This window comes from Ipomoea nil, unplaced genomic scaffold (assembly GCF_001879475.1).
Source record: "Ipomoea nil cultivar Tokyo-kokei standard unplaced genomic scaffold, Asagao_1.1 scaffold2092, whole genome shotgun sequence".
NCBI lineage: Eukaryota > Viridiplantae > Streptophyta > Magnoliopsida > Solanales > Convolvulaceae > Ipomoea > Ipomoea nil.
In genome coordinates, this window is record NW_017618520.1 from 9,221 (window position 1) to 17,246 (window position 8,026).

General features: G+C 42.0%; 1 long non-coding RNA gene across 1 annotated transcript; it reads left to right on the top strand.

The window, feature by feature from the left end:
- Positions 1-1,936: 1,936 nt before the first annotated feature.
- On the top strand, positions 1,937-5,994 carry LOC109148458. Its single transcript, XR_002048789.1, has 3 exons — positions 1,937-2,246; positions 4,454-4,579; positions 5,859-5,994. It is a non-coding gene; the product is annotated as an uncharacterized LOC109148458 (long non-coding RNA).
- The last annotated feature ends 2,032 nt before the right edge of the window (positions 5,995-8,026 follow it).

Below are 8,026 nucleotides of genomic sequence, written 5' to 3' on the forward strand. Positions count from 1 at the left end.
GTCATAAAGCTCAACAGCGCCGACCCCGCCGTCTCGTCGACCAGTTGATCGATCCGAGGTAAGGGGAACGGATCTTTTGGGCAGGCCTTATTAAGGTCGGTGTAATCCACGCACATCCGCCACGCCGGGGGCTTGGGTACAAGGACACATTCGCCAACCACTCCGGGTACTTAACTTCGCGACGTGTCCGGCTGCGAGTAGCGTGCCTCACTTCCTTCTTCACAAATTCTCTTTGGTCGTTGGCCAGGTATCGCTTCTTCTGCACAACCGGTCGATGCCCGGGATCCACAGCGAGTCTGTGCGAATTATCGATCGGTCGACGCTGCATGTCTCCGGGCACCAGGCGAAGACCATCCGGTGTTCCCGGAGCACCTTTATAATTTCTTCCTTTACTTCCTCGGGAGGCCGACTCCAATTCGGACTCGTCGTCCGGCTGCGTGGAGTCGATCTCGACTTCTTCCAACTCGACGCAGGCTCCGGACGTGGTATTATCGTCCTTTTTGGGGCCTCTCGTGATCTCATGGACCTGTATCTCGCGTTTGCCCATCCCTTACATGCCTGTAGGTAGCAGTCGCGGGCGACCTTACGGTCACAGCGCACCGTGCCTATTCGTTTGGCGTGAGGAATTTTAAACAAAGATGCTCAATTGAAATCAACGTCCTAGATCCTCGAGACCCGGTCGGCCGAGTATAGCGTTATGCGAACAGGCCAGATTCACCACCAATGAACTTCATGCTGAGTCTCTGTACGTCTGGGTAACTGCCGATCTCAACTGGAAGTGTGATCCGATCCTTCCGCCTCCACCGAGTCCCCTGTGAAACCGCGAGGGGAGTTTTGACAGGACTCAGCTGTTCCGAGTCATTCCCTTTTGATGAAGGTTTCTAGTACAGCACATTGACGTTGCTTCCGGTTCTACCAGGATCGTCGAACGACAACGCCATTGATGTCCATAGCTATAACCAACGCATCTCGATGCGGTGTTTCACCGGCTGGTAAATCCTCGGTCGTAAACACAATGGGCTCTCGACACACCTTTTTAGGGTTCTCCTCGCGCCAGTACACCGTTCCGACGTATAACTGGCGGGCCCAGGCTTTTCTGGTGTTCGTTGAGTCACCACCTTCCGGCCCGCCGACTATCATGTTGATAACCGGCTTCTGACGCCACTGAGCCTCCTCCTCTTCGGGAGGTCCAACTCAACCTTTGGCTGGTGGGTGCACCTTTCAGTAAAATGTATGCCTATCTCGGAGATAATGCGAGTACTCGGAACCTTTTTGGTATTCTCCCCCTCTGGGTGTTCAATCGTCTGTCCTTTTACAAGAATGGAGGAGCCTTTATATAGTGGCTCCTCCTCTACCGACTTGAAGGCCTTTAATGGCCGACTTCAAGGCTAATTAAGATACGGAGCCGTTGGACGCCATTACTCGGTCGACCAACGGCTCTCCCAGGCTTGTAACGGCCTGACCGAGTCCTGCTTTCAATGTCTTAACGGCTCCCTTTTAAACGAACCTCTTCAATGCTCTCAACGGCTCCTTGAGCCGAGTCCTTTCCTGGGCTTGGGCCTCGGTCGACTCCTTGTCTCGGCCTAAGCTCCTACTGGACTCCTCTTAGCAGCTCTGAACTGGGCCCCGTGCTTGGCCTGGGCCGACTCCCGGACTCGGCCAATTGCTCTTCGGGCTCCTCTCGCTCTGGCCCAGTTCTCCTATCTATTTTCTTTGGGCCCCTATCTCTTGGGCCGGGGTCCTCACCCATCAATGATAATTCAAAAGTATCACGCTTTAAGAAATTGCAAAACATAATTTTAACTAATTTTGTAAATTTGGTTACTTACAAATATTTTAATATTAGACATAAGTTTCGCGCGATGCGCGTACAAAATGCTAGTATGTATTATAATTATACAAAAGGGCCAAAACCAGTAATCACGTATTGCCTATTGGCCCTATTCGCCTAAACCAAACCAGTAAACCCTCTGTCTCTCAATCGCTCAAAGACTCGGAACCTTAAATGCAGGCGCAACCGCAGCCCTCTCTGCCTCCCTCTGTCTCTCAATCGCAATCGCGGGCTCGCAGCCCTCTCTCGAAGACTCGAACTGATGGCTCGTCCTTAATCGCGAACCGTAAATCGCAGGTCGCCGCTCACCGCCTCACGCCGGAGTCGAGTCGCCGGTCGCCGGAGTCGCCGGAGTCGCCGTTCGCCGGAGTCCATAAATCCAGGTCTCCAGAATTTCAATAATCAAATATTCAAGGTAATTTCTAATTTTATATAATTCTATTTGTTCACTTTAAATTTTGTATTTAAAAAAATCATATGAATTACTGCTTTTAAGGGTGTGAAACCTTTCCTTCGTCTTTCAAACAAATAAACGATTTCATCGCCTTCCCTTCCCCATCGTTCGTAACTGTAACAAAAAAGATAACTCAACACCAAGTTGGTATCCACTTCTTACGAAGTGCCTTCGTAAGAAGTGCTCGAGTTCGACTCTCGAGGCATATTTATATGTCGAAGATTCCAGTCCTGTCGAAGGCTAAGTCCCTGATATAGCTCAGTTGACTAGTTTCAGTCTAGTGCCAATTCAAAGGAGAAGGCCCACAAACCTAAGATCCCAAACTGAAGGTGGAACAGGTCCCAAAGCGAACAACAAAGTTGGATGGAAAGACAGATAGCAAAAGCATAAGACGAAGCAATAAGTATAGTTGGCTTAAGTCGACCAAAAGTCGTTGCTTGCCTATTTCAGTAGGAAATTTGAACAGCTTCGCCTTCTTTGAACCTGAGAAAGCAGCTTTGCTTTTGAATCTTAGACTTCAACCACTGCACTGGCTCACCGCCTACGGCCACTTTACAGTAGCTTCCTAGGGACTCTCTTTCTTCCATAGAGAAGGAACTTATCCTTAGACTTTTGGAGCTTTGGCTTTGGTTTGGACCTGTACTAGTCCGAGAAGTGAGAGCACCAGGTTGGAAGATGCTGGTTCGAGAGGACCCGGAAGAATGCTAGTAAGAAGGAGGCTAGTTTGCTAGGTTGTAGATCTTCTCCCTTATTCTAGTAGAGAGGAATCCCCTCAATAAAAATAATATCTTTCTCTACGCCGTCAAAAGCCTAATTGAGACAAATCAGCTCTTAGAGTTCTCCGGTCTTTGCTCTGAAGATCCGCTCTTGAGAACCTCTATCTCTTTCTTCAAAGCCTCATTCGAAGCCAGTCAGTCAGTCTTAGAGTATATTACCCGCAAGTTCATCTTCTTTGATAGTATTAATATCCTATCCTGTCTATAATAGTTTATTAGACAGCCTCAGCAATCCAAGTTCCAGCTGGTTCTCAAACTTCAGAGGTAACCTTACTTGGTAGAGCTCAATCCCAAAATCAGCGGCAAGGTGGAAATTCTATCAACGGAAAAATTAGTCTTGGCTAAGCCTTAGGCTAGTGAGTCCAAAGAGGCAGAGTCCAAGCAAGGCAATCTTAATTGGCATACTTCACTAAATCAGTCTAAGCCGGAAAGCTGGCAAAGTCTAGCTGCGTATTTCCTTAAGTCAAAAAGTCAAGCGGGTCGGCGTATAATTAGGGGTTGGAGGCTGTTTCGGGCTTGTATTCTTACTGAGCGAGAGTTGGACTCAGGGCTCTTTCTCGTCAAAGCAACTTTATTGATGAATATATATATTCAATCCATCCAGCCAATAGGTATACTGCACACCAACCTACTCTCGATGACAAAATGAAAGCATAAGCAAGAAGTTTTAGCAAAGGACTTGGGTAAATCATCATTTCCTTTCTGTGCTAGGAAGACTTTCATTCGCAGTCGTAAGGCCGACATGTCTTCATCCCGAAATAAGTTGATGCGGAATCTCGTCTCTTTGAAAGGTAACTTGAATTAGCAGTCGGACTGTGAACCATTTTCACTCGTTAGACCTCCCAATATAATTGATTTGAAGGACCGACGGAGCGCTAACTAGGAAGTCTTTACCGTCGTAGCAGAACACTAACCCAATCTCGAATAGAAAGAACGAAAAAAACTACAAATCAATTGAAATAAACTGTGTTGTATCTGTGATTATGTGTTAGTGTTACTGACTTAGTGTGTTAGTTCATAACTTCATACGAATATGTTAGTTCATAACTCTGTGTTATTAACTCTGGTTAATTCATATAATATGTTAGTTTATTCTAGAATATGTTTAAGTAATTTAGTTTATTGAATTAAGTACACACTAATTCACAATGTTAGTTTATTCACTGTTAGTTTATTTCAGCACACACTAATGTTAGTTTTTTTTTTTTTGAAAGACACTAATGTTAGTTTATTAAATGTTAGTTTATTAAGTACATACTAATGTTAGTTCATTCACTGTTTCATTATTTCACCTTTTAATTTTTAGTATTAAATTCTTTTTTTAATTTTAGATTGGCAGTATGTGGAAGCATGCTTATTTTTATTTTTTTTTTTAATAATGAACTATGGCAGATAAGTAGATTGGCAGTAAGCAGTATGGTTGTATGGGCGTATGGCTATGACTTGTGAATTTTGAAGACCATGAAGTTCATATTGTTTGTTTATTTAGTATGTTTTGTGAAGACTATGAAGTTCATGGTAAGTTAGATAACCATTTATTAGTATAAACCATTTATTGTGAAGACTATGAAGCATGAAAATATGAAATTATGAAGTTCACTCTCGGTTTTTCGGTTACCGAAATAACCGACCAAAACCGACATAATCGGTTTCAGTCGGTTATATGTGTATGTTCGGTCAGTTACATAGGTTAAAAAACACCGTTATTTTTTCGGTTATCGGTCGTTATTAACCGTAACCGACCGATGCTCACCCCTAGGTAGTGGTCTGTAGTTTCCCGTTCGGGAGAGTCAGAACTGATAAGGGGAGGGGTAGGAAGTGGTCTAGATCGGGTATATGGAATGGGCTCAGTATATTTGGCTTAGTTATATGTAAATAACTTAAATAGGCAAATTATTGTGTGGACCATGGTCCACGTAGTGTTGTATGGACCATAAAAGAAAATATATTTTTAATGTACTAAAAGTACATTATTTGTGTACTGAATGTACATTATATAAAATAATGTACTTTTAGTTTTTAAATAATGTACTTTTCATGAATACAAAGTACATTTTTAATATACTAAAAGTACATTATTTGTGTACTAAATGTACATTATTTATTGTATACAAAATATGGTCCATACAATAATGATTTGACTTAAATAGAGTTGGGCTGGCAGTTGGCCCTTTTCTTTTTTTCTTTTATTTTTGAGAATTTTTTGAGATAACCCTTAGCTAGGCTAATACACTATGATATATATTGTTTGTTTGTGTGTGTGTGTGTGTGTGTATATATATATATATATATATATATATATATATATATATATATATATATATATATATATATATATATATATATATATGTACATGACATGTTTATGTATAATTGTAATTGTTATAAATATTAATTAATTTTTTTAGAGAGTTATATTCTAACCATTGTTAATTTGTTTGTTTATTTTGTAATTGGTTGTGTGCATATGTTGGTTATTTGTGTGTCCTCATTTGTCTAAATTTATTTTTATGTCCTTTTCCCTTTCAGAGAATAATAATTTTCAATCATATGAGAAAAATAATCTTATTACTACTGTATAAGTCTTATCCGTGCATCGCACGGGTACAATACTAGTTTAGTAAATATTTCGACGGAATTAACGACAAAATTTATTCCGTCACGATTTATTTTTTAAATTTTATTTCTCCCCACTCTTTAAACAGCGTCTCATTAGGGAATTTATTTTTTAATTTTGTTTTTGTTTATTTTATTTTATTTTATTTTTTAATTAACGAGGGAATTTATTTTATTTCAGCCCTTATTTACTAAAATTAATAAAAGAAGCTGAGACTCCAAATGAGACAGAGACGCTTCCCCATTCAGCCTAATTCAATTCTGCGGATTGAAGCTTCCGCCGACCGCTGACCACGACTGCCAACCACGACCAGCCCTGTCACCGGCAGCCCACTCACCAGCGTTCAACAGCCACCGTAACAGCAGGTCAGGCAGCGTCTGAAATTAGTGATAACGCTGTTTTTCCTTTCCTTTTTTTTTCCCCCAAATTATGTGTGTTTTTGCTTTGCTTTCCTGTTGCTTATAAAAAAATGTGGTTGCTATTGTTATGATTTTGATGTGCTTCACTGGTGAAAGCAGAAGATATTGATGTTTTTTTTATGCCTTTTCAAATTGCATTCTTATCTAACTGCTCATGTGGTTGACTGTAGAACAAAACACACACACCTTAAGTCTAGTTTGATTATTTGTTGTTTGATTTATTGTTGTTGTTTGATTTGTTGAATGTTCAGTCTTCACTGACTTTAATAAAGACTTAACTAGTTATAGTTTAAGAATATAAATTTATAATAAACTAATTAATATGAGTTAATTATCATGTAAATAATAAAAGTCGTTACAAGTATAGATTTATAGAATAGATACTATCTTATAAAGAATTACAAGTGTTTATGAAAAATATAATTAATATGAAGTTTGAGAAAAAGAAAAAAAAAACACATGTATACAGGGTAATAATAAAATCAAATTAAAGTGAAAGTAATGAAGAAGACTGCGGAATGGTTTATTCAAATGGTAGTCTACAGTCTAACAGATGAGCAGGGAAACTTTTCACATATTTGTTAAGGTCAAACACGGGGAGATGTCTCTCCATTTTATGATTTACAAAAATTGTATAAGGCAGGGAAACTTTCATTTGGTAAACTGAGACATCATATTTTATGAAAATCACAAGGATGAAAAGTAAATAATTTGCATCTTTAATTCTTTATAACTGGTAGCTAGTCTGTGACAATTCTTGATATGAAATTATGAATATCTCACACCGGATTACAAATGGAAGAGATGGATTTATTCACTTTATGCACTTGAATCTATATAGAGTCATCCGGGCATTCTTTGCCTCGCATGTGCCTGAGATTTGCCGACTACTAACTTAGAGCAGTCTTGACTCGTAACCTCTCGACCCTAAGGCCCTGGCGATTCGGAGGCCGTTTAACACAGCTTCGTACTCGGCCTCGTTGTTGGAGGCTTGGAACAGATAGCTCAGGGCATAATACAGTCGGAATCCTTCGGGGGTGATGAGCACAACACCTCCTCCGCAGTGCTGTCGACTCGATGCTCCGTCCGCATGCATTTCCACCATTCGCCTAGGCAGCTCTCCACGGCGCGTTCCTTTTCTTCCTCACTCGCGGTGCATTCGACCAAAAAATCGGCCAAGGCCTGACCTTTATAGAAGGCCGGGGCTGGTATTCAATCCCGTATTGGGTTAGTTCTACGGCCCATTTTACCAGGCGGCCGATGACGATGGTTTCGCAAACTCTTCCGAGAGGCTGGTCTGTCAGTACTCGAACGGTGTGCGCTTGGAAGTAGGGCGCCAACTTGCGCACGGTAATCACCAACGCGTATACAATTTTTTCCAAGGCGGTATACCTTGACTCGGCAGCCTTCAGAGACCTTACGTAGTAAACCGGGTGCTGGACTCGCTCTTCCTCTCGGACCAACACCGAACTCACCGCCTTGCAAGAGGCGGCTAAGTACAGAAACAAGGCTCGCCCGCCTGGGGGTAGACAATACCGGGGGTGTCGAGAGGTATTGTTTCAATTTCTTCAAACGACTGCTGGCACTCCGGGGTCCAAGCGAATCCTTCCTTCTTCTTCATGGCTTCGAAGAAGGGCACGGTCTTATCTGCCGCCTTGCTTAGGAAGCGGCTAAGGGCGGCCAATCGGCGGTCAGCCGTTGCAGGTCTTTTATAGTGCTGGGAGGCTGCATGTCGACGATGGCCTGTACTTTCTCAGGGTTAGGCTCGATACCTCGCTTGGTGACCATGTAACCCAGGAACTTTCCACCTTGCACGGCGAACGCGCATTTCTTAGGGTTCAGCCGGAGGTTGTACCTTAACATTACTTTGAAGCAGTCGGCCAAGTCTTCTGCGTGTTTGCTCTCCTCTCGGCTCTTGACGAGCATGTC